The sequence below is a fragment of the Carica papaya genome, chromosome 5, assembly GCF_054855325.1.
Source record: "Carica papaya isolate Zhongbai chromosome 5, ASM5485532v1, whole genome shotgun sequence".
Taxonomy (NCBI): domain Eukaryota; kingdom Viridiplantae; phylum Streptophyta; class Magnoliopsida; order Brassicales; family Caricaceae; genus Carica; species Carica papaya.
The window spans coordinates 31,240,074-31,259,112 of record NC_142313.1 but is presented as its reverse complement, the minus strand read 5'-3'; the positions used below and the strand labels follow the sequence as shown (position 1 = coordinate 31,259,112).

Below are 19,039 nucleotides of genomic sequence, written 5' to 3'. Positions count from 1 at the left end.
TCTCCTTCCATCCCCCCTCCCGTCATTTGTTTACTTGTGCGTGCCTCTGCATCTCTCTTTCTCGTTCAAATATCAAGTAAAATGCCACGGCGCCGTGACTCACATTTGCGAATAAATCTGCGGACCATAATTAAAGTCGCGCGCAACGTCGAACGGCACATCTGAAAAAAAGAAAATGGGTGCAACACGAGAACTTCCCAGGAGGTAACCCATCATTGTACTACTTTCGCCAAAGCACACTTAACTGCGGAGTTCTGATGGGATCCGGTGCATTTGTGCTGGTGTGACCGCACCTGTTTAATTTGGTGCTGAAAATACATACACTCCTTCTTCCCTCCCCCCCTCCCATCATTTGTTTCCTTGTGCGTACACTCTGCATCTCTCTTTCTCGTTCTAATATCAAGTAATATGCCTCGGCACCGTGACTCACCTTTGCAAATGAACCAGTGGTTTATAATTCCATTCGCGCGTAACGTCGAAAAACCAATCCGAAAAAAATGGGTGCAACACGAGGGCTTCCCAAGTGGTCACCCATCGAGTACTACTCTCACCCAAGCACACTTAACTGCAGAGTTCTGATGGGATCCGATGCATTAGTGCTGGTATGATCGCACTTGTTTAATTTCGCGCTGCAAATACATACACTCCTTCTCCTTTCTTCCCCCTCCCGTCATTTGTTTCCTTGTGCGTTCACACTTCACCTCTCATTCTCGTTCTAATATCGATTAAAATGCCCCTACTTCTTGACTCACATTTGCGTATAAACCAGCGGACCCTAGTTCCAGACGCGCGTAACTTCGAACGACCCGTCTGAAAAAAAATTGGTGCAACACGAGGACTTCCCAGGAGGTCACCCATCCGAGTACTAATCTCGCCCAAGCACACTTCAATGCGGAGTTCTAATGGAATCCAGTGCATTAGTGCTGGTATAATCGCACCTGTTCAATTTCGCGCTGCAAATACATAAACTCATTCCCCTTTCTTCCCCCTCCCGTCATTTGTTTCCTTGTGCATGCGCACTGCACCTCCCGTTCTCGTTCTAATATCAAGTAAAATGCTACAGCGCCGTGACTCACATTTGCGAATAAACCTTAGGACCGTAATTCAAGTCGCGCGTAACGTTGAAAGAATCATCTGCAAAAAAATGGGTGCAACACGAGGACTTCATAAGAAAATGGGTGAAATATAAGGACTTCGCAGGAAGTAACCCATGCTAGTACTACTCTCGCCCAAGCACCCTTACCTACGGAGTTCTGATAGAATCCGTTGCATTGGTGCTGGTATTATCGCACCTGTTTCATTTCGTGCTGAAAATACATACACTCCTTCTCCTTCCCTCCCCCTCCCATCAATTGTTTCCTTGTGCGTTCACACTGCACCTCTCCTTCTCGTTCTAATATCGATTAAAATGCCCCTGCTTCTTGACTCACATTTGCGTATAAACCAGCGGACCCTTGTTCCAGTCGCGCGTAAAGTCAAACAACCCGTCTGAAAAAAAATTGGTGCGACACGTGGACTTCCCAAGAGGTCACCCATCCGAGTACTACTCTCGCCCAAGCACACTTAACTGCGGAGTTCTGATGGGATCCGGCGCATTAGTGCCTGTATGATCGCAACCCTTCAATTCCGCGCTGCAAATACATAAGCTCCTTCTCCTTTCTTCCCCCTCCCGTCATTTGTTTCCTTGTGCGTGCGCACTGCACCTCTCGTTTTCGTTCAAATATCAAGTAAAATGCCACGACGCCGTCACTCACATTTGCGAATAAATCTGTGGACCATAATTAATGTCGCGCGTAACGTCGAACGGCACATCTGAAAAAAAGAAAATGGGTGCAACACGAGAACTTCCCAAGAGGTAACCCATCATTGTACTACTTTCGCCAAAGCACACTTAACTGCGGAGTTCTGATGGGATCCGGTGCATTCGTGCTGGTGTGACCGCACCTGTTTAATTTCGTGCTGAAAATACATACACTCCTTCTTCCCTCGCCGCCTCCCATCATTTGTTTCCTTGTGCGTTCACACTGCACCTCTCCTTCTCGTTCTAATATCGATTAAAATGCCCCTGATTCTTGACTCACATTTGCGTATAAACTAGCGGACCATAGTTCAAGTCGCGCGTAACGTCGAACGACCCGTCTGAAAAAAAATTGGTGCGACACGAGGACTTCCCATGAGGTCACCCATCCGAGTACTACTCTCGCCCAAGCACGCTTTACTGCAGAGTTCTGATGGGATCCAGTGCATTAGTGTTGGTATGATGCCACTTGTTTAATTTTGCGCTTTAAATACATACACTCCTTCCCTTTTCTTCATCCTCCCGTCATTTGTTTCCTTGTGCGTGCGCACTGCACCTCCCGTACTCGTTCTAATATCAAGTAAAATGCCACGGCACCGTGACTCACATTTGCGACTAAACCTGCGGACCATAAATCAAGTCGCGCGTAACGTCCAAAGAATCATCTGCAAAAAGATGGGTGCAACACGAGTACCTCCCAAAAAAATGGGTGAAATATAAGGACTTCGCAGGAGGTCACCCATCCGAGTACTTTTCTCGCCCAAGCACCCTTAACTGCGGAGTTCTGATAGAATCCGTTGCAGTAGTGCTGATATGATCCCTCATGTTTCATTCTGCACTGCAAATACATACACTCTTTCTCCTCCCATCCCCCCTCCCGTCATTTGTTTCCTTGTGCGTGCACTCTGCATCTCTTTTTCTCGTTCTAATATCAAGTAATATGCCCCGGATCCGTGACTCACCTTTGTAAATGAACCAGCGGTTTATAATTCCATTCGCGCGTAACGTCGAACAACCCATCCGAGAAAAAAAAGGTGCAACACGAGGGATTCCCAAGTGGTCACCCATCCGAGTACAACTCTCGCCCAAGCACACCTAACTGCGGAGTTCTGATGGGATCCGGGGCTTTAGTGCTGGTATGATCGCACCTGTTTAATTTCGCGCTGCAAATACATACACTCCTTCTCCTTTCTTCCCCCTCGGTCATTTGTTTCCTTGTGCGTTCACACTTTATCTCTCCTTCTCGTTCTAATATAGATTAAAATGCCCCTGCTTCTTGAGTCACATTTGGGTATACACCAGCGAACCCTAGTTCCAGACGCGTGTAGCGTCGAACGACCCGTCTGAAAAAAATTTGGTGCGACACGAGGACTTCCCAGGAGGTCACCCATCCGAGTACTAATCTCGCCCAAGCACACTTAAGTGCGGAGTTCTGATGGGATCCGGTGCATTAGTGCTGGTATGATCGCACCTATTTAATTTGGCGCTACAAATTCATAAACTCATTCCCCTTTCTTCCCCCTCCCGTCATTTGTTTCCTTGTGCGTGCGCACTGTACCTCTCATTCTCGTTCTAATATCAAGTAAAATGCTACAGCGCCGTGACTCACATTTGCGAATAAACCTGAGGACCATAATACAAGTCGCGCGTAACGTCGAAAGAAGCATCTGCAAAAAAATTGGTGCAACACGAGGACTTCACAAGAAAATGGGTGAAATATAAGGACTTCGCAGGAGGTAACCCATGCTAGTACTACTCTCGCCCAAGCACCCTTACCTACGGAGTTCTGATAGAATCCGTTGCATTAGTGCTGGTATGATCGCACCTGTTTCATTTCGCGCTGCAAATACATACACTCCTTCTCATTTCTTCCCCCTCCCGTCATTTGTTTCCTTGTGCGTGCGCACTGCACCTCTCGTTCTCGTTCAAATATCAGGTAAAATGCCACAGCACCGTGACTCACATTTGCGAATAAATCTGCGGACCATAATTAAAGTCGCGCGTAACGTCGAACGGCACATCTAAAAAAAAATGGGTGCAACACGAGAACTTCCCAGGAGGTAACCCATCATTGTACTACTTTCGCCAAAGCACACATAACTGCGTAGTTCTGATGGGATCCGGTGCATTTGTGCTGGTGTGACCGCACATGTTTAATTTCGTGCTGAAAATACATACACTCCTTCTTCCCTCCCCACCTCCCATCATTTGTTTCCTTGTGCGTTCACACTGCACCTCTCCTTCTCGTTCTAATATCGATTAAAATGCCCCTGATTCTTGACTCACATTTGCGTATAAACCAACGGACCATAGTTCCAGTCGCGCGTAACGTCGAACGACCCATCTGAAAAAAAATTGTTGCGATACGAGGACTTCCCAAGAGGTCACCCATGCGAGTACTACACTCGCCCAAGCACACTTAACTGCAGAGTTCTGATGGGATCCAGTGCATTAGTGCTGGTATGATCGCACCCGTTTAATTCCGCGCTGCAAATACATAAACTCCTTCTCCTTTCTTCCCCCTCCCGTCATTTGTTTCCTTGTGCGTGCGCACTGTACCTCACGTACTCGTTCTAATATCAAGTAAAATGCCACGGCACCGTGACTCACATTTGCGAATAAACCTGCGGACCATAAATCAAGTCGCGTGTAACGTCGAAAGAATCATCTGCAAAAAGATGGGTGCAACACGAGGACCTACCAAGAAAATGGGTGAAATATAAAGACTTGGCATGAGGTCACCCATCCGAGTACTTTTCTCGCCCAAACACCCTTAACTGCGGAGTTCTGATAGAATCCGTTGCATTAGTGCTGGTATGATCCCTCATGTTTCATTCTGCACTGCAAATACATACACACTTTCTCCTCCCATCCCCCCTTTCGTCATTTGTTTCCTTGTGCGTGCACTCTGCATCTCTCTTTCTCGTTCTAATATCAAGTAACATGCCCCGGATCCGTGACTCACCTTTGCAAATGAACCAGCGGTTTATAATTCCATTCGCGCGTAACATCGAACAACCCATCCGAAAAAAAATAGGTACAACACGAGGGCTTCCCAAGTGGTCACCCATCCGAGTACTACTCTCGCCCAAGCACACTTAACTGCGGAGTTCTAATGGGATCCGGGGCTTTAGTGCTGGTATGATCGCACCTGTTTAATTTCGCGCTGCAAATACATACACTTCTTCTCCTTTCTTCCCCCTCCCGTCATTTGTTTCCTTGTGCGTTAACACTTCACCTCCCATTCTCGTTCTAATATCGATTAAAAGGCCCCTGCTTATTGACTCACATTTGCGTATAAACCAGTGGACCCTAGTTCCAGTCGCGCGTAACGTCCAACGACCCGTCTGAAAAAAAAATTAGTGCGACACGAGGACTTCCCAAGAGGTCACCCATCCGAGTACTACTCTCGCCCAAGCACACTTAACTGCGGAGTTCTGATGGGATCCGGTGCATTAGTGCTGGTATGATCGCACCTATTTAATTTTGCGCAGCAAATACATAAACTCCTTCTCCTTTCTTCCCCCTCCCGTCATTTGTTTCATTGTGCGTGCACACTGCACCTCTCGTTCTCGTTCAAATATCAAGTAAAATGCCACGACACCGTGACTCACATTTGCGAATAAATCTGCAGACAATAATTAAAGTCGAGCGTAACGTCGAACGGCACATCTGAAAAAAAGAAAATGGGTACAACACAAGAACTTCCCACGAGGTAACCCATCATTGTACTACTTTCGTCAAAGCACACTTAACTGCGGAGTTCTGATGGCATCCGGTGCATTTGTGCTGGTATAATAGCACCTGTTTAATTTCGCGCTGCAAATACATACACTCATTCCCCTTTCTTCCCCCTCCCATCATTTGTTTCCTTATGCGTGCGCACTGCACCTCCCGTTCTCGTTCTAATATCAAGTAAAGTGCCATGGCGTCGTGACTCGCATTTGCGAATAAACCTGAGGACCATAATTCAAGTCACGCGTAATGTCGAAAGAATCATCTGCAAAAAAATGGATGCAACACGAGGACTTCACAAGAAAATGGGTGAAATATAAGGACTTCGCAGGAGGTAACCCATGTTAGTACTACTCTCGCCCAAGCACCCTTACCTACGGAGTTCTGATAGAATCCGTTGCATTAGTGCTGGTATGATCGCACTTGTTTCATTCTGCACTACAAATACATACACTCTTTCTCCTCCCATCCCCCCTCCCGTCATTTGTTTCCTTGTGCGTGCACTCTGCATCTCTCTTTCTCGTTCTAATATCAAGTAATATGCCCCAGCACCGTGACTTACCTTTGCAAATGAACCAGTAGTTTATAATTCCATTCGCGCGTAACGTTGAACAACCCATCCGAAAAAAATAGGTGCAACACGAGGGATTCCCAAGTTGTCACCCATCCGAGTAATACTCTCGCCCAAGCACACTTAAGTGCGGAATTCTGATGGGATCCGGGGCTTTAGTGCTGGTATGATCACACCTGTTTAATTTCGCGCTGCAAATACATACACTCCTTCTCCTTTCTTGCCCCTCCGGTCATTTGTTTCCTTGTGCGTTCACACTTCACCTCTCATTCTCGTTCTAATATCGATTAAAATGACCCTGCTTCTTGACTCACATTTACGTATAAACCAGCGGACCCTAGTTCCAGTGTCGCGTAACGTCGAACGACCCGTCTGAAAAGAAATTGGTGCGACACGAGGACTTCCCAAGAGGTCACCCATCCGAGTACTACTCTCGCCCAAGCACACTTAACTACGTAGTTCTGATGGGATCCGGTGCATTACTGCTGGAATGATGCCACTTGTTTAATTTTGTGCTTCAAATACATACACTCCTTCTCTTTTCTTCCTCCTCCCGTCATTTATTTCCTTGTGCGTGCGCACTGCACCTCCCGTACTCGTTCTAATATCAAGTAAAATGCCACGGCGCCGTGACTCACATTTGCGAATAAACTTGCGGACCATAAATCAAGTCGCGCGTAACGTCGAAAGAATCATCTACAAAAAGATGGGTGCAACACGAGGACCTCCCAAGAAAATGGGTGAAATATAAGGACTTCACAGGAGGTCACCCATCCGAGTACTTTTCTCGCCCAAGCACCCTTAACTGCGGAGTTCTGATAGAATCCGTTGCATTAGTGCTGGTATGATCCCTCATGTTTCATTCTGCACTGCAAATACATACACTCTTTTTCCTCCCATCCCCTCTCCCATCATTTGTTTCCTTGTGGGTGAACTCTACATCTCTCTTTCTCGTTCTAATATCAAGTAATATGCCCCGGCACCGTGACTCACCTTTGCAAATGAACCAGCGGTTTATAGTTCCATTCGCGTGTAACGTCGAACAACCCATCCGAAAAAAAATAGGTGCAACACGAGGGCTTCCCAAGTGGTCACCCATCCGAGTACTACTCTCGCCCAAGCACACCTAACTGCGGAGTTCTGATGGGATCCGAGGCTTTAGTGCTGGCATGATCGCACCTTTTTTCATTCTGCGCTGCAAATACATACACTTTTTCTCCCTCCATCCCCCCTCCCGTCATTTGTTTCCTTGTGCGTGCACTCTGCATCTCTCATTCTCGTTCTAATATCGATTAAAATGCCCATGCTTCTTGACTCACATTTGCGTATAAACCAGTGGACCCTAGTTCCAGTCGCGCATAACATCGAACGACCCGTCTGAAAAAAAAAAATTAGTGCGACACGAGGACTTCCCAGGAGGTCACCCATCCGAGTACTACTCTCGCACAAGCACAATTAACTGCGGAGTTCTGATGGGATCCGGTGCATTAGTGCTGGTATGATCGCACCTCTTTAATTTCGCGCTGCAAATACATAAATTCCTTCTCCTTTCTTCTTCCTCCCGTCATTTGTTTCCAAGTGCGTGCACACTGCACCTCTCGTTCTCGTTCAAATATCAACTAAAATACCACGGCGTCGTGACTCACATTTGCGAATAAATTTGCGGACCATAATTAAAGTCGCGCGTAAGGTCGAACGGCACATCTGAAAAAAAGAAAATGGGTGCAACACGAGAACTTCCCAGGAGGTAACCCATCATTGTACTACTTTCGCCAAAGCACACTTAACTGCGGAGTTCTGATGGGATCCGGTGCATTTGTGCTGGTGTGATCGCACCCGTTTAATTCCGCGCTGCAAATACATAAACTCCTTCTCCTTTCTTCCCCCTCCCATCATTTGTTTCCTTGTGCGTGCGCACTGCACCTCCCATGCTCGTTCTAATATCAAGTAAAATGTTACGGTGCCGTGACTCACATTTGCGAATAAACCTGAGGACCATAATTCAAGTCGCGCGTATCGTCGAAAGAATCATCTGAAAAAAAATGTGTGCAACACGAGGACTTCCTAAGAAAATGGGTGAAATATAAGGACTTCGCAGGAGGTAACCCATGCTAGTACTACTCTTGTCCAAGCACCCTTACCTACGGAGTTCTGATAGAATCCGTTGCATTAGTGCTGGTATGATCGCACCATGTTTCATTTCGCGCTGCAAATACATACACTCCTTCTCCTTTCTTCCCCCTCCCATCAATTGTTTCCTTGTGCGTTCACACTGCACCTCTCCTTCCTGTTCTAATATCGATTAAAATGCCCCTGCTTCTTGACTCACATTTGCGTATAAACCAGCGGACCCTTGTTCCAGCCGCGCGTAACATCGAACGACCCGTCTGAAAAAAAATTGGTGCGACACGAGGACTTCCAAGGAGGTCACCAATCCGAGTACTACTCTCGCCCAAGCACACTTAACTGCGGAGTTCTGATGGGATCCGGCGCATTAGTGCTGGTATGATCGCACCCCTTTAATTCCGCGCTGCAAATACATAAACTCCTTCTCCTTTCTTTCCCCTCCCGTCATTTGTTTCCTTGTGCGTGCGCACTGCACCTCCCGTGATCGTTCTAATATCAAGTAAAATGCTACGGTGCCGTGACTCACATTTGCGAATAAACCTGAGGACCATAATTCAAGTCGTGCGTATCGTCGAAAGAATCATTTGCAAAAAAAATGGGTGCAACACGAGGACTTCCTAAGAAAATGGGTGAAATATACAGACTTCGCAGGAGGTCACCCATCCTAGTGCTACTCTCGCCCAAGCACCCTTAACTTGCGGATTTCTGATAGAATCCATTGCATTCGTGCTGGTATGATTGCTCATGTTTCATTCTGCGCTGCAAATACATACACTTTTTCTCCCTCCATCCCCCCTCCCGTCATTTGTTTCCTTGTGCGTGCACTCTGCATCTCTCCTTCTCGTTCTAATATCGATTAAAATGCTCCTGCTTCTTGACTCACATTTGCGTATAAACAAGTGGACCCTAGTTCTAGTCGCACGTAACGTCGAACGACCCGTCTGAAAAAAAAATTGCGACACGAGGACTTCCGAGGAGGTCACCCATCCGAGTACTACTCTCGCCCAAGCACACTTAACTGCAAAGTTCTGATGGGATCCGGTACATTAGTGCTGGTATGATCGCACCTGTTTAATTTCGCGCTGCAAATACATAAACTCCTTCTCCTTTCTTCCCCCTCCCGTCATTTGTTTCTTTGTGCGTGCGCACTGCACCTCTCGTTGTTGTTCAAATATCATGTAAAATGCCACGGGCCCGTGACTCACATTTGCGAATAAATCTGCGGACCATAATTAAAGTCGCGCGTAACGTCGAACGGCACATCTGAAAAAAAAAAATGGGTGCAACACGAGAACTTCCGAGGAGGTAACCCATCATTGTACTACTTTCGCCAAAGCACACTTAACTGCGGAGTTCTGGTGGGATCGGGTGTATTTGTGCTGGTGTGACCGCACCTATTTAATTTCGTGCTGAAAATACATACACTCCTTCTTTCCTCCCCCCCTCCCATCATTTGTTTCCTTGTGCGTTCACACTGCACCTCTCCTTCTCGTTCTAATATCGATTAAAATGCCCCTGATTCTTGACTCACATTTGCGTATAAACCAGCGGACCATAGTTCCAGTCGCGCGTAACGTCGAACGACCCATCTGAAAAAAAATTGATGCGATATGAGGACTTCCCAAGAGGTCATCCATCAGAGTACTACTCTCGCCCAAACACGCTTAACTGCAGAGTTCTGATGGAATCCAGTGCATTAGTGCTGGTATGATGCCACTTGTTTAATTTTGTGCTTCAAATACATACACTCCTTCACTTTTCTTCCTACTCCCGTCATTTGTTTCCTTGTGCGTGCGTACTGCACCTCCCGTACTCGTTCTAATATCAAGTAAAATGCAACGGCGCCGTGACTCACATTTGCGAATAAACCTGCAGACCATAAATCAAGTCGCGCGTAACGTCGAAAGAATCATCTGCAAAAAGATTGGTGCAACACGAGGACCTCCCAAGAAAATGGGTGAAATATAAGGACTTCGCAGGTGGTCACCCATCCGAGTACTTTTCTCGCCCAAGCACCCTTAACTGCGGAGTTCTGATAGAATCCGTTGCATTAGTGCTTGTATGATCCCTCATGTTTCATTCTGCACTGCAAATACATACAGTCTTTCTCCTCCCATCCACCCTCCCGTCATTTGTTTCCTTTTGCGTGCACTCTGCATCTCTCTTTCTCGTTCTAATATCAAGTAATATGCTCCGGCACCGTGACTCACCTTTGCAAATGAACCAGCGGTTTATAATTCCATTCGCGCGTAACTTCGAACAACCCATCCAAAAAAAAATAGGTGCAACACGAGGGCTTCCCAGGTGGTCACCCATCCGAGTACTACTCTCGCCCAAGCACAATTAACTGCGGAGTTCTGATGGGATCCGGGGCTTTAGTGCTACTATGATCAAACCTCTTTAATTTCGCGCTGCAAATACATACACTCCTCCTTTCTTCCACCTCCCGTCATTTGTTTCCTTGTGCGTTCACACTTCACCTCTCATTCTCGTTCTAATATCGATTAAAATGCCCCTGCTTCTCGACTCACATTCGCATATAAACCAGCGGACCCTAGTTCCAGACGCACGTAACGTTGAACGATCAGTCTGAAAAAAAATTTGTGCGACACGAGGACTTACTAGGAGGTCAACCATCCGAGTACTAATCTCACCCAAGCACACTTAACTACGGAGTTCTGATGGGATCCGGGGCTTTAGTGCTGGTATGATCGCACTTGTTTAGTTTCGCGCTGCAAATACATACACTCCTTCTCTTTTCTTTCCCCTCCCGTCATTTGTTTCCTTGTGCGTGCGCGCTGCACCTCCCGTTCTCGTTCTAATATCAAGTAAAATGCTACAGCGCCGTGACTCATATTTGCGAATAAACCTGAGGACCATAATTCAAGTCACGCGTAATGTCGAAAGAATCATCTGCAAAAATATGGGTGCAACACGAGGACTTCACAAGAAAATGGGTGAAATATAAGGACTTCGCAGGAGGTAACCCATGCTAGTACTACTCTCACCCAAGCACCCTTACCTACGGAGTTCTGATAGAATCTGTTGCATTAGTGCTGGTATGATCGCACCTGTTTCATTTCGCGCTGCAAATACATACACTCCTTCTCCTTTCTTCCCCTCCCGTCATTTGTTTCCTTATGCGTGTGCACTGCACCTCTCGTTCTCGTTCAAATATCAGGTAAAATGCCACGGCGCCGTGACTCATATTTGCGAATAAATCTGCGGACCATAATTAAAGACGCGCGTAACTTCGAACGGCACATCTAAAAAAAAAAAATGGGTGCAACACGAGTACTTCCCACGAGGTAACCCATCATTGTACTACTTTTGCTAAAGCACACTTAACTGCGGAGTTCTGATGGGATCCGGTGCATTTGTACTGGTTTGATCGCACCTGTTTAATTTCGCGCTGCAAATACATACACTCATTCCCCTTTCTTCCCCCTCCCGTCATTTGTTTCCTTGTGCGTGCGCACTGCACCTCCCGTTCTCGTTCTAATATCAAGTAAAATGCCACGGCGCCGTGACTCACATTTGCGAATAAACCTGAGGACCATAATTCAAGTCGCGCGTAACGTCGAAAGAATCATCTGCAAAAAAATGGGTGCAACACGAGGACTTCACAAGAAAATGGGTGAAATATAAGGACTTCGCAGGAGGTAACCCATGCTAGTACTACTCTCGCCCAAGCACCCTTACCTACGAATTTCTGATAGAATCCGTTGCATTAGTGCTGGTATGATCGCACCTGTTTCATTTTGTACTAAAAATACATACACTCCTTCTCCTTCCCTCCCCCTCCAATCAATTGTTTCCTTGTGCGTTCACACTGCACCTCTCTTTCTCGTTCTAATATCGATTAAAATGGGTGCAACACGAGGACTTCACAAGAAAATGGGTGAAATATAAGGACTTCCTAGGTGGTCACCCATCCGAGTAATTCCTTCGCCCAAGCACACTTAACTGCGGAGTTCTGCTGGGATCCAGAGCTTTAGTGCTGGTATGATCGCACCTGTTTAATTTCGCGCTGCAAATACATACACTCCTTCTCCTTTCTTCCCCCTTCCGTCATTTGTTTCCTTGTGCGTTCACACTTCACCTCTATTTCTCGTTCTAATATCGATTAAAATGCCCCTGCTTCTTGACTCACATTTGCGTATAAACCAGCGGACCCTAGTTAGAGTCCTGCGTAACGTCGAACGACCCGTCTGAAAAAAAATTGGTGCGACATGAGTACTTCCCAGGAGGTCACCCATCCGAGTACTACTCTCGCCCAAGCACAATTAACTGCAGAATTCTGATGGGATCCGGTGCATTAGTGCTGGTATGATCGCACCTGTTTCATTTTGTGCTGAAAATACATACACTCCTTCTCCTTCCCTCCCCCTCCCATAAATTGTTTCCTTATGCGTTCACTCTGCACCTCTCCTTCTCGTTCTAATATCGATTAATATGTCCCTGTTTCTTGACTCACATTTGCGTATAAACCAGCGGACCATAGTTCCAGTCGCGCGTAACGTCGAACGACCCGTCTGAAAAAAAATTGGTGCGACACGAGGACTTCGTCACCCATCCGAGTACTACTCTAACCCAAGCACACTTAACTGCGGAGTTCTGATGGGATCCGGTGCATTAATGCTGGTATGATCGCACCCATCTAATTCCACGTTGCAAATACATAAACTCCTTCTACTTTCTTCCCCCTCCCGTCATTTGTTTTCTTTTGCGTGCGCACTGCACCTCCCGTGCTCGTTCTAATATCAAGTAAAATGCTACGGTGCCCTGACTCACATTTGCGAATAAACCTGAGGACCATAATTCAAGTCGCGCGTATCGTCGAAAGAATCATCTGCAAAAAAATTGGTGCAACACGAGGACTTCCAAAGAAAATGGGTGAAATATAAGGACTTCGCAGGAAGTCACCCATCCTAGTGCTACTCTCGCCCAAGCACCATTAACTTGTTGAGTTCTGATAGAATCCGTTGCATTGGTGCTGGTATGATTGCTCATGTTTCATTCTGCGCTGCAAATACATATACTTTTTCTCCCTCCATCCCCCCTCCCGTCATTTGTTTCCTTGTGCGGGCACTCTGCATCTCTCTTTCTCGTTCTAATATCGATTAAAATGCCCCTGCTTCTTGACTCACATTTGCGTATAAACCAGTGGACCCTTGTTCCAGTCGCGCGTAACGTCGAACGACCCGTCTGAAAAAAAAAATTAGTGCGACACGAGGACTTCCCAAGAGGTAACCCATTCGAGTACTACTCTCGCCCAAGCACACTTAACTGCGGAGTTCTGATGGGATCCGGTGCATTAGTGCTGGTATGATCGCACCTGTTTAATTTCGCGCTGCAAATACATAAACTCCTTCTCCTTTCTTCCCCCTCCCGTCATTTGTTTCCTTGTGCGTGCGCACTGCACCTCTCGTTATCGCTCAAATATCAAGTAAAATGCCACGGCGCCGTGACTTACATTTGCGAATAAATCTGCGGACCATAAGTAAAGTCGCGCGTAAGGTCGAACGGCACATCTGAAAAAAAGAAAATGAGTGCAACACGAGAACTTCCCAGGAGGTAACCCATCATTGTACTACTTTCGCCAAAGCACACTTAACTGTGGAGTTCTGATGGGATCCGGTGCATTTGTGCTGGTGTGACCGCACCTGTTTAATTTCGTGCTGAAAATACATACACTTCTTCTTCCCTCCCCCCTCCCATCATTTGTTTCCTTGTGCGTTCACACTGCACCTCTCCTTCTCGTTCTAATATCGATTAAAATGCCCCTGATTCTTGACTCACATTTGCGTATAAACCAGCGGACCATAGTTCAAGTCGCGCGTAACGTCGAACGACTCATCTGAAAAAAAATTGTTGCGATATGAGGACTTCCCAAGAGGACACCCATCTGAGTACTACTCTCGCCCAAGCACACTTAACTGCAGAGTTCTGATGGGATCCAGTGCATTAGTGCTGGTATGATCGCACTTGATTAATTTTGCGCTTCAAATACATACACTCATTCTCTTTTCTTCCTCCTCCCATCATTTGTTTCCTTGTGCGTACGCACTGCACCTCCCGTACTCGTTCTAAAAATATCAAGTAAAATGCCACAGCGCCGTGACTCACATTTGCGAATAAACCTGCGGACCATAAATCATGTCGCGCGTAACGTCGTAAGAATCATCTGCAAAAAGATGGGTGCAACACGAGGACCTCCTAAGAAAATGGGTGAAATATATGGACTTCGCAGGAGGTCACCCATCCGAGTACTTTTCTCGCCCAAGCACCCTTAACTGCGGAGTTCTGATAGAATCCGTTGCATTAGTGCTGGTATGATCCCTCATGTTTCATTCTGCACTGCAAATACATACACTCTTTCTCCTCCCATCCCCCCTCCCGTCATTTGTTTCCTTGTGCGTGCACTCTGCATCTCTCTTTCTCGTTCTAATATCAAGTAATATGCCCCGGCACCGTGACTCACCTTTGCAAATGAACCAGCGGTTTATAATTCCATTCGCGCGTAACGTCGAACAACCCATCCGAAAAAAATAGGTGCAACACGAGGGCTTCCCAAGTGGTCACCCATCCGAGTACTACCCTTGCCCAAGCACACTTAACTGTGGAGTTCTGATGGGATCTGGAGCTTTAGTGCTGGTATGATCGCACCTGTTTAATTTCGCGCTGCAAATACATACACTCCTTCTCCTTTCTTCCCCCTCCCATCATTTGTTTCCTTGTGCGTTCACACTTCACGTCTCATTCTCGTTCTAATATCGATTAAAATGCCTCTGCTTCTTGACTCACATTTGCGTATAAACCAGCAAACCCTAGTTCCAGACGCGCGTAACGTCGAACGACCCGTCTGAAAAAAAATTGGTGCGACACGAGGACTTCCCAGGAGGTCACCCATCCGAGTACTAATCTCGCCCAAGCACACTTCACTGTGGAGTTCTGATGGGATCCGGTGCATTAGTGCTGGTATGATCGCACCTCTTAAATTTTCCGCTGCAAATACATAAACTCATTCCCCTTTCTTCCCCCTCCCGTCATTTGTTTCCTTGTGCGTGCGCACTGCACCTCCCGTTCTCGTTCTAATATCAAGTAAAATGCTACAGCGCCGTGACTCACATTTGCGAATAAACCTAAGGACCATAATTCAAGTCGCGCGTAACGTCGAAAGAATCATCTGCAAAAAAATAGGTGCAACACGAGAACTTCACAAGAAAATGGGTGAAATATAAGGACTTCACAGGACGTAACCCATGCTAGTACTACTCTCGCCCAAGCACCCTTACCTACGGAGTTCTGATCGAATCCGTTGCATTAGTGCTGGTATGATCGCACCTGTTTCATTTCGCGCTGCAAATACATACACTCTTTCTCCTTTCTTCCCCCTCCCGTCATTTGTTTCCTTGTGCGTGCGCACTGCACCTCTCGTTCTCGTTCAAATATCAAGTAAAATGCCACGGCGCCGTGGCTCACATTTGCGAATAAATCTGCGGACCATAATTAAAGTCGCACGTAACGTCGAGCGGCACATCTGAAAAAAAGAAAAATGGTAGAACACGAGAACTTCCCAGGAGGTAACCCATCATTGTACTACTTTCGCCAAAGCACACTTAACTGCGGAGTTCTGATGGGATCCGGTGCATTTGTGCTGGTGTGACCTCACCCGTTTAATTTCGCGCTGCAAATACATAAACTCCTTCTCCTTTCTTCCCCCTCCCGTCATTTGTTTCCTTGTGCGTGCGCATTGCACCTCCCGTGCTCGTTCTAATATAAAGTAAAATACTACGGTGCCATGACTCACATTTGCGAATAAACCTGAGGACCATAATTCAAGTCACGCGTATCGTCGAAAGAATCATCTGCAAAAAAATGGGTGCAACACGAGGACTTCCTAAGAAAATGGGTGAAATATACGGACTTCGCAGGAGGTCAACCATCCGAGTACTTTTCTCGCCCAAGCACCCTTAACTGCGGAGTTCTCATAGAATCCGTTGCATTGGTACTAGTATGATTGCTCATGCTTCATTCTGCACTGCAAATACATACACTTTTTCTCCCTCCATCCCCCCTCCCGTCATTTGTTTCCTTGTGCGTGCACTCTACATCTCTCCTTCTCGTTCTAATATCGATTAAAATGCCCCTACTTCTTGACTCACATTTGCGTATAAACCAGTGGACCCTAGTTCCAATCGAACGTAACGTCAAACGACCCGTCTGAAAAAAAAAATTAGTGCGACACGAGGACTTCCCAGGAGGTCAACCATCCGAGTACTAATCTCGCCCAAGCACACTTCACTGCGGAGTTCTGATGGGATCCGGTGCATTAGTGCTGGTATGATCGCACCTGTGTAATTTTGCGCTACAAATACATAAACTCATTCCCCTTTCTTCCCCCTCCCGTCATTTGTATCCTTGTGCGTGCGCACTGCACCTCCCGTTCTCGTTCTAATATCAAGTAAAATACTACAGCGCCGTGACTCACATCTGCGAATAAACCATAGGACCATAATTCAAGTCGCGCATAACGTCGAAAGAATCATTTGCAAAAAAATGGGTACAACACGAGGACTTCACAAGAAAATGGGTGAAATATAAGGACTTCGCAGGAGGTAACCCATGCTAGTACTACTCTCGCCCAAGCACCCTTACCTACGGAGTTCTGATAGAATCCGTTGCATTAGTGCTGGTATGATCGCACCTGTTTCATTTCGCGCTGCAAATACATACACTCCTTCTCTATTCTTCCCCCTCCCGTCATTTGTTTCCTTGTGCGTGCGCACTGCACCTCTTGTTCTCGTTCAAATATCAAGTAAAATGCCACGGCGCCGTGACTCACATTTGCGAATAAATCTGCGGACCTTAATTCAAGTCGCGCGTAATGTCGAACGGCACTTCTGAAAAAAAGAAAATGGGTGCAACACGAGAACTTCCCAGGAGGTAACCCATCATTGTACTACTTTCGCCAAAGCACACTTAACTGCGGAGTTCTCATAGGATCCGGTGCATTTGTGCTGGTGTGACCGCACCTGTTTAATTTCGTGCTGAAAATACATACACTCCTTCTTCCCTCCCCCCCTCCCATCATTTGTTTCCTTGTGCGTTCACACTGCACCTCTCCTTCTCGTTCTAATATCGATTAAAATGCTCCTGATTCTTGACTCACATTTGCGTATAAACCAGCGGATTATTGTTCCAGTCGCGCGTAACGTCGAACGACCCGTCTGAAAAAAAATTGGTGCGACACGAGTACTTCCCAGGAGGTCACCCATCCGAGTACTAATCTCGCCCAAGCACACATAACTGCGGAGTTCTGATGGGATCCGGTGCATTAGTGCTGGTATGATCGCACCTGTTTAATTTCGTGCTGCAAATACATATACTCATTCCCCTTTCTTCCCCCTCCCGTCATTTGTTTCCTTGTGCGTGCGCACTGTACCTCCCGTGCTTGTTCTAATATCAATTAAAATACTACGGTGCCGTGACTCACATTTGCGAATAAACCTGAGGACCATAATTCAAGTCGCGCGTGTCGTCGAAAGAATCATCTGCAAAAAAATGGGTGGAACACGAGGACTTCCTAAGAAAATGGGTGAAATATAAGAACTTCGCAGGAGGTCACCCATCCTAGTGCTACTCTCGCCCAAGCACCCTTAACTTGTGGAGTTCTGATAGAATCCGTTGCATTGGTGCTGGTATGATTGCTCATGTTTCATTCTGCGCTGCAAATACATAGACTTTTTATCCCTCCATCCCCCCCTCCCGTCATTTGTTTCCTTGTGCGTGCACTCTGCATCTCTCCTTCTCGTTTTAATATCGATTAAAATTCCCCTGCTTCTTGACTCACATTTGCGAATAAACCAGTGGACCCTAGTTCCAGTCGCACGTAATGTCGAACGACCCGTCTGAAAAAAAAATTAGTGCGACACGAGGACTTCCCAAGAGGCCACCCATGCTAGTACTACTCTCGCCCAAGCACCCTTACCTACGGAGTTCTGATAGAATCCGTTGCATTAGTGCTGGTATGATCGCACCTGTTTCATTTCGCGCTGCAAATACATACACTCCTTCTCTATTCTTCCCCCTCCCGTCATTTGTTTCCTTGTGCGTGCGCACTGCACCTCTTGTTCTCGTTCAAATATCAAGTAAAATGCCACGGCGCCGTGACTCACATTTGCGAATAAATCTGCGGACCTTAATTCAAGTCGCGCGTAATGTCGAACGGCACTTCTGAAAAAAAGAAAATGGGTGCAACACGAGAACTTCCCAGGAGGTAACCCATCATTGTACTACTTTCGCCAAAGCACACTTAACTGCGGAGTTCTCATAGGATCCGGTGCATTTGTGCTGGTGTGACCGCACCTGTTTAATTTCGTGCTGAAAATACATACACTCCTTCTTCCCTCCCCCCCTCCCATCATTTGTTTCCTTGTGCGTTCACACTGCACCTCTCCTTCTCGTTCTAATATCGATTAAAATGCTCCTGATTCTTGACTCACATTTGCGTATAAACCAGCGGATTATTGTTCCAGTCGCGCGTAACGTCGAACGACCCGTCTGAAAAAAAATTGGTGCGACACGAGTACTTCCCAGGAGGTCACCCATCCGAGTACTAATCTCGCCCAAGCACACATAACTGCGGAGTTCTGATGGGATCCGGTGCATTAGTGCTGGTATGATCGCACCTGTTTAATTTCGTGCTGCAAATACATATACTCATTCCCCTTTCTTCCCCCTCCCGTCATTTGTTTCCTTGTGCGTGCGCACTGTACCTCCCGTGCTTGTTCTAATATCAATTA

The 19,039-nt window shown here is 46.6% G+C and overlaps 8 non-coding genes and 30 pseudogenes across 8 annotated transcripts; all 38 read right to left on the bottom strand.

Annotated features, from left to right (window-relative positions):
* Positions 1 to 176: 176 nt before the first annotated feature.
* Positions 177 to 295, bottom strand: LOC148264321 (5S ribosomal RNA; annotated as a pseudogene).
* A 203-nt stretch (positions 296 to 498) lies between these two features.
* On the bottom strand, positions 499 to 616 carry LOC148264320 (5S ribosomal RNA; annotated as a pseudogene).
* A 205-nt stretch (positions 617 to 821) lies between these two features.
* On the bottom strand, positions 822 to 940 carry LOC148264319 (5S ribosomal RNA; annotated as a pseudogene).
* Positions 941 to 1,499: 559 nt separating this feature from the next.
* Positions 1,500 to 1,618, bottom strand: LOC148264318 (5S ribosomal RNA; annotated as a pseudogene).
* A 209-nt stretch (positions 1,619 to 1,827) lies between these two features.
* LOC148264317 (5S ribosomal RNA) lies at positions 1,828 to 1,946 on the bottom strand (annotated as a pseudogene).
* A 204-nt stretch (positions 1,947 to 2,150) lies between these two features.
* On the bottom strand, positions 2,151 to 2,269 carry LOC148264316 (5S ribosomal RNA; annotated as a pseudogene).
* Positions 2,270 to 2,829: 560 nt separating this feature from the next.
* LOC148264315 (5S ribosomal RNA) lies at positions 2,830 to 2,948 on the bottom strand (annotated as a pseudogene).
* A 204-nt stretch (positions 2,949 to 3,152) lies between these two features.
* LOC148264314 (5S ribosomal RNA) lies at positions 3,153 to 3,271 on the bottom strand. Its single transcript, XR_015820172.1, has one exon. It is a non-coding gene; the product is annotated as a 5S ribosomal RNA (ribosomal RNA).
* Positions 3,272 to 3,830: 559 nt separating this feature from the next.
* Positions 3,831 to 3,949, bottom strand: LOC148264313 (5S ribosomal RNA; annotated as a pseudogene).
* A 204-nt stretch (positions 3,950 to 4,153) lies between these two features.
* LOC148264312 (5S ribosomal RNA) lies at positions 4,154 to 4,272 on the bottom strand (annotated as a pseudogene).
* Positions 4,273 to 4,832: 560 nt separating this feature from the next.
* On the bottom strand, positions 4,833 to 4,951 carry LOC148264311 (5S ribosomal RNA). Its single transcript, XR_015819852.1, has one exon. It is a non-coding gene; the product is annotated as a 5S ribosomal RNA (ribosomal RNA).
* A 206-nt stretch (positions 4,952 to 5,157) lies between these two features.
* On the bottom strand, positions 5,158 to 5,276 carry LOC148264310 (5S ribosomal RNA). Its single transcript, XR_015820879.1, has one exon. It is a non-coding gene; the product is annotated as a 5S ribosomal RNA (ribosomal RNA).
* A 209-nt stretch (positions 5,277 to 5,485) lies between these two features.
* LOC148264309 (5S ribosomal RNA) lies at positions 5,486 to 5,604 on the bottom strand (annotated as a pseudogene).
* A 559-nt stretch (positions 5,605 to 6,163) lies between these two features.
* Positions 6,164 to 6,282, bottom strand: LOC148264308 (5S ribosomal RNA; annotated as a pseudogene).
* A 205-nt stretch (positions 6,283 to 6,487) lies between these two features.
* LOC148264307 (5S ribosomal RNA) lies at positions 6,488 to 6,606 on the bottom strand (annotated as a pseudogene).
* A 560-nt stretch (positions 6,607 to 7,166) lies between these two features.
* Positions 7,167 to 7,285, bottom strand: LOC148264306 (5S ribosomal RNA; annotated as a pseudogene).
* Positions 7,286 to 7,495: 210 nt separating this feature from the next.
* On the bottom strand, positions 7,496 to 7,614 carry LOC148264305 (5S ribosomal RNA; annotated as a pseudogene).
* A 209-nt stretch (positions 7,615 to 7,823) lies between these two features.
* LOC148264304 (5S ribosomal RNA) lies at positions 7,824 to 7,942 on the bottom strand (annotated as a pseudogene).
* Positions 7,943 to 8,502: 560 nt separating this feature from the next.
* On the bottom strand, positions 8,503 to 8,621 carry LOC148264303 (5S ribosomal RNA; annotated as a pseudogene).
* Positions 8,622 to 9,181: 560 nt separating this feature from the next.
* LOC148264302 (5S ribosomal RNA) lies at positions 9,182 to 9,300 on the bottom strand (annotated as a pseudogene).
* Positions 9,301 to 9,508: 208 nt separating this feature from the next.
* Positions 9,509 to 9,627, bottom strand: LOC148264301 (5S ribosomal RNA; annotated as a pseudogene).
* Positions 9,628 to 10,510: 883 nt separating this feature from the next.
* Positions 10,511 to 10,629, bottom strand: LOC148264300 (5S ribosomal RNA; annotated as a pseudogene).
* A 202-nt stretch (positions 10,630 to 10,831) lies between these two features.
* On the bottom strand, positions 10,832 to 10,950 carry LOC148264299 (5S ribosomal RNA; annotated as a pseudogene).
* Positions 10,951 to 11,511: 561 nt separating this feature from the next.
* LOC148264298 (5S ribosomal RNA) lies at positions 11,512 to 11,630 on the bottom strand (annotated as a pseudogene).
* Positions 11,631 to 12,453: 823 nt separating this feature from the next.
* LOC148264297 (5S ribosomal RNA) lies at positions 12,454 to 12,572 on the bottom strand (annotated as a pseudogene).
* Positions 12,573 to 12,777: 205 nt separating this feature from the next.
* LOC148264296 (5S ribosomal RNA) lies at positions 12,778 to 12,889 on the bottom strand (annotated as a pseudogene).
* Positions 12,890 to 13,452: 563 nt separating this feature from the next.
* Positions 13,453 to 13,571, bottom strand: LOC148264295 (5S ribosomal RNA). The gene has a single exon (XR_015819625.1). It is a non-coding gene; the product is annotated as a 5S ribosomal RNA (ribosomal RNA).
* Positions 13,572 to 13,780: 209 nt separating this feature from the next.
* LOC148264294 (5S ribosomal RNA) lies at positions 13,781 to 13,899 on the bottom strand (annotated as a pseudogene).
* Positions 13,900 to 14,102: 203 nt separating this feature from the next.
* Positions 14,103 to 14,221, bottom strand: LOC148264293 (5S ribosomal RNA; annotated as a pseudogene).
* Positions 14,222 to 14,783: 562 nt separating this feature from the next.
* Positions 14,784 to 14,902, bottom strand: LOC148264292 (5S ribosomal RNA; annotated as a pseudogene).
* Positions 14,903 to 15,107: 205 nt separating this feature from the next.
* Positions 15,108 to 15,226, bottom strand: LOC148264291 (5S ribosomal RNA). The gene has a single exon (XR_015820477.1). It is a non-coding gene; the product is annotated as a 5S ribosomal RNA (ribosomal RNA).
* A 563-nt stretch (positions 15,227 to 15,789) lies between these two features.
* LOC148264290 (5S ribosomal RNA) lies at positions 15,790 to 15,908 on the bottom strand (annotated as a pseudogene).
* Positions 15,909 to 16,470: 562 nt separating this feature from the next.
* LOC148264289 (5S ribosomal RNA) lies at positions 16,471 to 16,589 on the bottom strand. The gene has a single exon (XR_015820259.1). It is a non-coding gene; the product is annotated as a 5S ribosomal RNA (ribosomal RNA).
* Positions 16,590 to 17,152: 563 nt separating this feature from the next.
* Positions 17,153 to 17,271, bottom strand: LOC148264288 (5S ribosomal RNA; annotated as a pseudogene).
* Positions 17,272 to 17,475: 204 nt separating this feature from the next.
* LOC148264287 (5S ribosomal RNA) lies at positions 17,476 to 17,594 on the bottom strand. The gene has a single exon (XR_015820517.1). It is a non-coding gene; the product is annotated as a 5S ribosomal RNA (ribosomal RNA).
* A 563-nt stretch (positions 17,595 to 18,157) lies between these two features.
* Positions 18,158 to 18,276, bottom strand: LOC148264286 (5S ribosomal RNA; annotated as a pseudogene).
* A 209-nt stretch (positions 18,277 to 18,485) lies between these two features.
* On the bottom strand, positions 18,486 to 18,604 carry LOC148264285 (5S ribosomal RNA; annotated as a pseudogene).
* Positions 18,605 to 18,808: 204 nt separating this feature from the next.
* Positions 18,809 to 18,927, bottom strand: LOC148264284 (5S ribosomal RNA). The gene has a single exon (XR_015820516.1). It is a non-coding gene; the product is annotated as a 5S ribosomal RNA (ribosomal RNA).
* Between the last annotated feature and the right edge of the window lie 112 nt (positions 18,928 to 19,039).